This window comes from Hyperolius riggenbachi, chromosome 4, assembly GCF_040937935.1.
Source record: "Hyperolius riggenbachi isolate aHypRig1 chromosome 4, aHypRig1.pri, whole genome shotgun sequence".
In the NCBI taxonomy this organism is placed as follows: Eukaryota; Metazoa; Chordata; class Amphibia; order Anura; family Hyperoliidae; genus Hyperolius; species Hyperolius riggenbachi.
In genome coordinates, this window is record NC_090649.1 from 184947476 (window position 1) to 184955738 (window position 8263).

The window sequence follows — 8263 nt, forward strand, 5'->3', positions numbered from 1 at the left end:
GTGGGTTTGAAGAATATTATCTGCATACAGAGGCTGGATCTGCCTATACAGCCCAGCCTCTGTTGCTATTCCAAACCCCCCTAAGGTCCCCCTGCACTCTGCAATCCCTCATAAATCACAGCCACGCTGCTGACAAACAGCTTGTCAGAGCTGGCTGTGTTTATCTCTATAGTGTCAGTCTGCTGCTCTCCCCGCCTCCTGCAGAACTCCAGTCCCCGCCTGCATCCCTTCCCTCCCTGCTGATTGGAGGGAAGGGATGGGGGCAGGGACCGGAGGCTATGCAGGAGGCGGGGGAGCAGCTGAGACTGACACTACAGATGTAAACACAGCCTCACAGCATGGCTGTGATTTATGAGGGATTGCAGAGTGCAGGGGGACCTTAGGGGGGTTTGGGATAGCAACAGAGGCTGGGCTGTATAGGCAGATCCAGCCTCTGTATGCAGATAACATTCTTTAAACACACCTCGGGTTCTCTTTAAAAGGAAATAAATATGGCAGCCTCCGTATACCTCTCACTACAGTTCTCCTTTAACTGATCCTACGGCTGTAACAGCTTCAGTTAGCACTAGACTAGCTAATAGAGGTGGCCGGCATCCCCCTCGATTGATGATCCCCCCCCCGATCGCCCACTAAATACATTACCCAGCTTGGATCCGGCGATTGTGCAGCCTCCCTGCACATCTCTGGTCCTCTCTGTGGGTAGGATCAGGTCTGTGCATGTCATGTGCGATCCTCCCCATAGAGAAGAGCGGAGCTGTCTGGGGAGTCTGCGCTGATCACTGGATCCAGGCTGGGTAATGTATTTAGCAGGCGATCGAGGGGCTCATCAGTAATCGGGGGGGGGGGGGGGGAGGGGGTACGCCGGCCACCTCTACTAGCTAGCCTAGTGCTAGCTGAAGCTGTTACAGCCGTAGGATCAGTTAAAATCATCCTGGGGGACTCTAGGCTGCAAAACGCCGCTCAGGAGGTTAAGGTGTAGAGAAGTTTTCACAGTAAGAGCGTTATCTTATCACTAATCCGTAAGTTATCTCCTCTGTAGTGATTTTCACATGCAGTTAATTAACAGCCTTTCTTTAACTTTAGAATTCTGGAGTTATTTTAAGGATTGAAGAGTTAACTTTAGAGATCTCGCCTTAACTTAGACAGAAACGTTAACTTTAGGTTTACCTGAGGTAAAAGGTTTCCTGAATACCACATGCCTTATTACCATGGTGATAACTCTAGAAACGTTATTAAAGACAGGAGATAAGTTTAGTGAATTGAAGCCATTGTCTGTATTATGTCTAGTACACACCATACAATTTTGTTCGATTTTAAGATTTTCTGTAATTTTATGTAAAGTACTGGTAGAGACTGGTTATCTCCTGCTGAGTAGAGCAATGCTTAATTGCCAGCCAGATAGATGGTTAATTTCCAACATGTTGGAAATTATCTATCTGGCAGGTAAATCTAACAAAATCTTACAGAAAATTGTATGGTGTGTACTAGGCATTAAGGGGCCCATACACAGCTGATTTTCTGGCCGATCGATTGCAAATCGGTTGACCGACAGCCGATTTTGATCGATTTCCATCGAACTGGCAGGGTGGAAAATCTAGGTCGATCTGTTGAGATTGCTTATCATTTTGCATTGGCCTTAATGGAAATCTGATGGCAAAAAAAATGCCATCAGAACGATTTTCAATAGATTTCAAACTGAAATCTATTGGAATTCTATCCTAGTAAAAATCTTTCCTAAAAGACATCACATAAGAAATCTATCTGATCTATCTGCTGCTAATCTGATGAGTGTATTGGCACCTTTAGATTCACTGGAATCCCGTATCGGCTGTGTTCCAATGCATACCCCCTGACCTTTTCTATATCAGATATAGAAAAGGCAGAGGCCTTTTTCTGCAAGAGGTCAGGGCTACATGGCAGCACCCAGGTATTTTGGGGTTCTGGTGGATCTTATACAAATGGCATGCCAGAGAATTCTATTTAGCAACAACTGGCTGGGATGGTCGACAAGGTAGTGTCAGCTTCCTGCCCAGGGGCTTTGTTTTGTTCCCTAAAGCTGATGGCATATTAATAGAACATTAAAATTCCTATGGTTTAGCAGTGATGAAATGCTTTTTATGTTACATTCAACCAACAAGATTGCTATATGCAAATTAGAGGAGTTGGTGGAATGAAACTGAGTTGGATGATTTTTGAAGAAACTCCACTGCCCTGGGTGTGTGTTGGTTACAGACCGCTCTAGCCTGAACATAAATACTGAACATCGTGCTTGGTTTTACTGTATGCGCTGAGCCTTGTGAATTGACATTTACTGACATGTATTGAGGTGACATGTATATCACAACGCAAGTCTTTAATTTCAGCTTGCCATGCTGTAACAGCATTAGGTAATGGTGAACTGAAGCCTATGTAATGTATGTATGTTAAGATCCAACATCTTAAAATGTTAACTACATCCCTAAGGCATTGACTTTAATAGTAGCCAATGTGTCATTTAAAGTGCTTGTTTCTAATCTGAGCAGATCTAAAGAACACACGAAAAGGAGCCAATATAGGTCCAGCAATAAAGTAATCATTTTATTAATGGTTGGTCAAATTCCATTAGTTAATGCATTAAAACAATGAATAAAATCTCCAGTTTAAACTGATTGTATCAGTAAACCTAGTTCTCAGAAAAATAGCAAATGCTGTGACAATGCACAATATAACACACTATAAGTCAAGGAAACGAGAAGCGTAAAAAAAATGACAGGTATGACAACTAAAATTTTTTACATTTTTTTTTTGCACTGTAACTAGTGGATTACTTTATTGCTGGACCAATATAGGCTCTTTTTCTTGTGTTCTTTAGTTCATCAGTTTAGCCAAGCTGGTCTATTTATTTTTGAATGCGCATATACATGCTATTTGTGCTAATTTTTTCTGTTCTATCTGAGCAGTTGTCTGTCTTAGCGTTACATGCTCTCACAAAAATGACTGCTGAATCCATAAGGTTCAACTCCCAATCTATCGCCCTCCTATATCCCTGAAGGGCGATATAAATATGAAATAATTTTGGATTTAGGATAAGTTTTTAAAATGAGCTTCCAAGTTGATATTTTTGTTTTGTGCATGCAGTTTAGTCCTCTTATATTGATTGCAAGATATTTTATTTTAACCTTGGCATCTTATAATTTACAGTTGTGTTCAAAATTATTCAAATTTGTTTTGGCCAGTTAGGCATTGATTTTGATCATTTCAGTCATCTTGTTTACAATTAAATCAAAGAGGCACTTGTAAGTCAGACAAATATAACAATTATAATGAAATAACCACAAATGTCTTTTCTGTGCTCACATCATTATCGGTTTTATTCAACCCCCAAGTGACATTCATTCTTAGTACAACATCCTTTTCCAGTTATAACAGCTTTTAAACGTGAAGCATAGCTTAACACAAGTGTCTTGCAGCGATCTATGGCTATCTCAGCCCATTCTTCATGGGCAAAAGCCTCCAGATTAGTCACATTCTTAGGCTTGCGCGCTGCAACTGCTTTCTTTCAGTCCCACCAGAGGGTTCTCAATCTGATTTAAGTCTGGTGACTGTGATGGCCACTCCAAAATGTTCCAGCCTTTAATCTGCAGCCATGCTCTAGTGGACTTAAAGGTATGCTTGGGATTATTGTCCTGTTAAAAGGTTCAACGTCTCCCAAGTCTCAGGTTTGTGATAGACTGCATCACATTTTCATCCAATATTTCCTGGTACTGAAGATAATTCAAGCTTCCCTGTACCTGCAGAAGCAAAACAGCCCCAAAGCATGATGATTGACCCCCCCCCCCCCCCCCCTCCCCAACCATGCTTCACAGTAGGCAAGGTGTTCTTTTCTTCATAGACCTTGTCCTTCCTCCTCCAAACATAGCGTTAATCCATGGGCCCAAACAGTTCTAATTTTGTTTCATCAGTCCACAGAACACTACCACAAAAGTTTTGGTATAGTGTTCTGTGGAATGATGAAACAAAATTAGAACTTTTTGGGCCCATGGATCAACGCTATGTTTGGAGGAGGAGGAAGAACATGGCCTGTGAAGAAAAGAACACCTTGCCTACTGTGAAGCATGGTGGTGGGGGGGAGGGGGTCATGCTTTGGGGCTGTTTTGCTTCTGCAGGTACAGGGAAGCTTCAGCGTGTGCAAGGTACCATGAATTCTCTTCAGTACCAGGAAATATTGGATGAAAATGTGATGCAGTCCGTCACAAACCTGAGGCTTAGGAAACGTTGGACCTTTCAACAGAAGAATGATCCCAAACATACCTCCAAGTCCACTAGAGCATGGTTGCAGATTAAAGGCTGGAACATTTTGGAGTGGCCATCACAGTCACCAGACTTAAATCCAATTGAGAACCTGTGGTGGGACTTAAAGAAAGTAGTTGCAGCGTGCAAGCCTAATACTACATACACACTTGAGATAAAAGTCTGTGGAAAAAGCAAGATCACAGACCAATTTTACTCCGGTCCATTTACTATGAGAGCCATACTCTACACAGTCTATTCTATTGAGCTGAACTCCCCATCAGATAAAATCTTTGCAAGATACTGTGCACAAAGACACATTCAAAAGATCTGTTCCTGCAAAAAATCCGTTCCTGCAAAATGCATTCATAGTCTATGATCTCTGCAGATCTCAATACACACCTTGTTTAACAGACATTAATCTGCAGATCAGATCCACCAGGATGGATCTTCAGATCTGCAGATGAATGTCTGTTAAACAAGCCAAGGCGTGTATTGAGATCTGCAGATATAGACTATGAATGCATTTTGCAGGAACAGATTTTTTGTAGATACTGATCTTATGAATGTGTACAGCATCGTTGTGCACAGCATCTTGCAAAGATTTTATCTGATGGGGAGTTCAGCTTAATAGAATAGACTGTGTAGAATACGGCTCTCATAGTAAATGGAAGGGACTGGTCTGTGATCTTGCCTTTTCCACAGACTTTTATCTCAAAAGTGTATGTAGCATTAGAATGTGACTGAACTGGAGGCTTTTGACCATGAACAATGGGCTAAGATACCCGTAGATCGCTGCAAGACACTTGTGTCAAGCTATGCTTCATGTTTAAAAGCTGTTATAACTGGAAAAGGATGTTGTACTAAGAATGAATGTCACTTGAGGGTTGAATAAAACTGATAATGATGTGAGCACAGAAAATTTGTGGCTATTTCATTATGAATGTTATATTTGTCTGACTTACAAGTGACTGATTTAATTGTGGGGGTTGAATAATTTTAAACACACCTGTATACAGTCCTAGTAAGCAACAAGTGGGGTTGTTTAGCCAAGCACTATTGAACCATTCTCATGAAAAAACTGTTTCGGTAAAGCCTGGTAAACACTTTAAAGACACTGAAGCGAAAAAAATATATATGATATAATGAATTGGTTGTGTACTATGAATAATTACTAGAAGATTAGCAGCAAAGAAAATATTCTCATATTTTTATTTTCAGGTATATGGTGTTTTTTCTAACATTGCATCATTCTATAATATGTGCAGATTACACAACACTCAGCATTCAAAATGATTCTTTCAGAGCAGTCTGAACTAATGACCTCTCCTCTGGCAGAGAAAAAGTAAACAGTTGAGATAAGTCAGAAGACAGCCCTCTCCACGACTTTTGAAAGTCGTAGAAATGAATGGCTTTTTTGCATAGAGATAACTAGAGTTTAACTCTTCCTGTACTGGAAACAATTAGACTGATGTATCTGATCTTAATGTTTTATTTCTTAGCTGTACTACACATACAAATCATATCATAATTTTTTTTTCGCTTCAGTGTCTCTTTAAATTTTGGTTGGCCAATCAATGACTATTCTTACCAACTCCATGTAGTATTGATTGTTTACCCACTGAATCTAATCATAGGATTCAGTCTTTTGACCCTCAAAGTTGGCCAGTCAAAAGTGAAGGCGTGTACCAGGCTTTACATTATATTCTGTAACAATTTTCAGCCTTAGTTCTTCTATCCTATAAGTTCCTTTGCCTGTTCTAATGTGTTTTGGCTTACTGCAGCCTTTCCTAATTGCAGTGGCTGTGCTATCTCTGTTATATGATCTAATGTTTTCTTCTGTCGGCTCTGTCTGGCTAAGGCTGGAATGTGCAGGGCTGCTTGTGATTTGGATAGAAGCGATGCACCCCCTGCAGGCTCTGTATGGCTCACACACTCTGCTTATGTGAGTGGCAGAAACGGCACAGAGGGGCCCAGGAGAACATAATGAATAGAATGGTGTGCTTTTTGCTGTAAAAATTTTAGAGTACAGATTCTCTTTAATGCTTGAATGAGTATTCGTTTGCAGCTTTTTAAATTGGAGGGGAATTAATGGTAAGTGCCACTAGTACCATTTGTCAGTTGATGGACCAGTAGCATTCAGGCTCACATTATTGTGATCTTAAAAAGGGTCCACTAATGATGCAATGTTTGTACAAGTTTACAAAAGTTGTACAATCATCATCATTGTATTAGCGGGCACCTTTAGGTTTTTATTACTAGTACCATATTTTCATCAGATGCATTTGTTTGCAATATTTATTATCAAAATGTAGGGGAAACAGTGCAGTGTTTGAAAATTGATGTGAAATGATTCTTTGGTTGATTGAAACTGAGAATTCCTTCAAACCGAAAGTTAGATTTTACAATTGTTTTTGAAGAGAGAAAATGCCTTAATTTACCTGTTTATGGGAATCTTCTGAATACTTTCGATCATAAAGTATTGATACATCACATCTGATAAGAAAATTGTTCGCTAATGGGCACATTTTTGTCTGGCTGAACTAATAGAGCACAATTGAAATGTATGTATTAATTTGGGCACTCTGTTTTAGTGCAACTGTATCAATACATATAAGAATGGAATGAGAAATTGTATCTCACACTTATCACTACTGTCCACAACATTCATTTTATTGCACAATTGTACACATTTTAGGATCAGGAAAACATTAACATGTAACTTCAAAAACATCCAGTGTGGGACAACTTTAAAAACACGAGGGCCACCAACTGTTTCATGTAATATAGCATAATCAGTTTGCTAATATAGTATTACCTCAAAAATATTCGGACTGCATAGAAAACAGAAAAAACACAGGGACACCGGGAGCCCGATATCGCGTGATAACGTCTCGGTATTTGGACTAAGTAATTATAATCCATATACTCACAAAGGTGGGTTGCTTGTGTCGGCAACCACTATCAGTGCATGTGGAGAAGTACCGTCTCCACTCGGCCTTTAAGGTCGCTGCTCCTGAGAAAAAGAGGATGTCCTATACAGGGGTAGGGACATCCGCCCTAGCCAGTAGGGTATGAAATTACAGGAATTCGGAACAATAGGAGGCGCCCTTTAGTATAGCACAATAGTAAATAAGTATTGCGAATTTACAGGGTAAGATTAAACGTTCCTACCTTAGATGAAGAGTCTCAGATCGATATATTGTAAAACAATTTATTGAGAATTTGGATTAAGCATTTGGACAACGTGTTTCGCGACCACAAGTCTCTTCCTCAGGTCAAATAGTTGTGCTGTAGGAGCTAATGCGGGTAGCTGGGCGCCCAGCTACCCGCATTAGCTCCTACAGCACAACTATTTGACCTGAGGAAGCGACTTGTGGTCGCGAAACGTGTTGTTTAAGTGCTTAGTCCAAATTCTCAATAAATTGTTTTACAATATATCGATCTGAGACTCTTCATCTGAGGTAGGAACGTTTAATCTTACCCTGTAAATTCGCAATACTTATTTACTTATGTGCTATACTAAAGGGCGCCTCCTATTGTTCCGAATTCCTGTACCTCAAAAATACTACTTACTGGCCAGTTTATGCACTACACGTCATACACAAAACTAGTTCTCATGCATACTGCAGCTGCCTCCTTCTAACAGATAGTATATGCAAGATGTGTGTAGATTGATTATGGTATAGCAGAGTTTAGACGTTTCCTCATATTTCAGGTGCCAGATTGACTATCCAGTTCTTCTCCATAAAGTGTAGTGTCTCATCCACTTACGGACAGTCTCTGTTGAGCTGTTTAGTATGCCTGTACCCCGTGCAAAAAACGGCATGAAGGAAAGCAGTGTGTCCATAAATTGCACACAGGAATGATGGCTGTAAAGCATGTCACTTCAGTGCTCAAACTATAAGCTGTACTGAATCTGTTTGTAAAATGTCAAACATATGGTACTGTTGGCCACCGTTATACTTGCTGTTAGGCAGTACTGCTTCCAGTG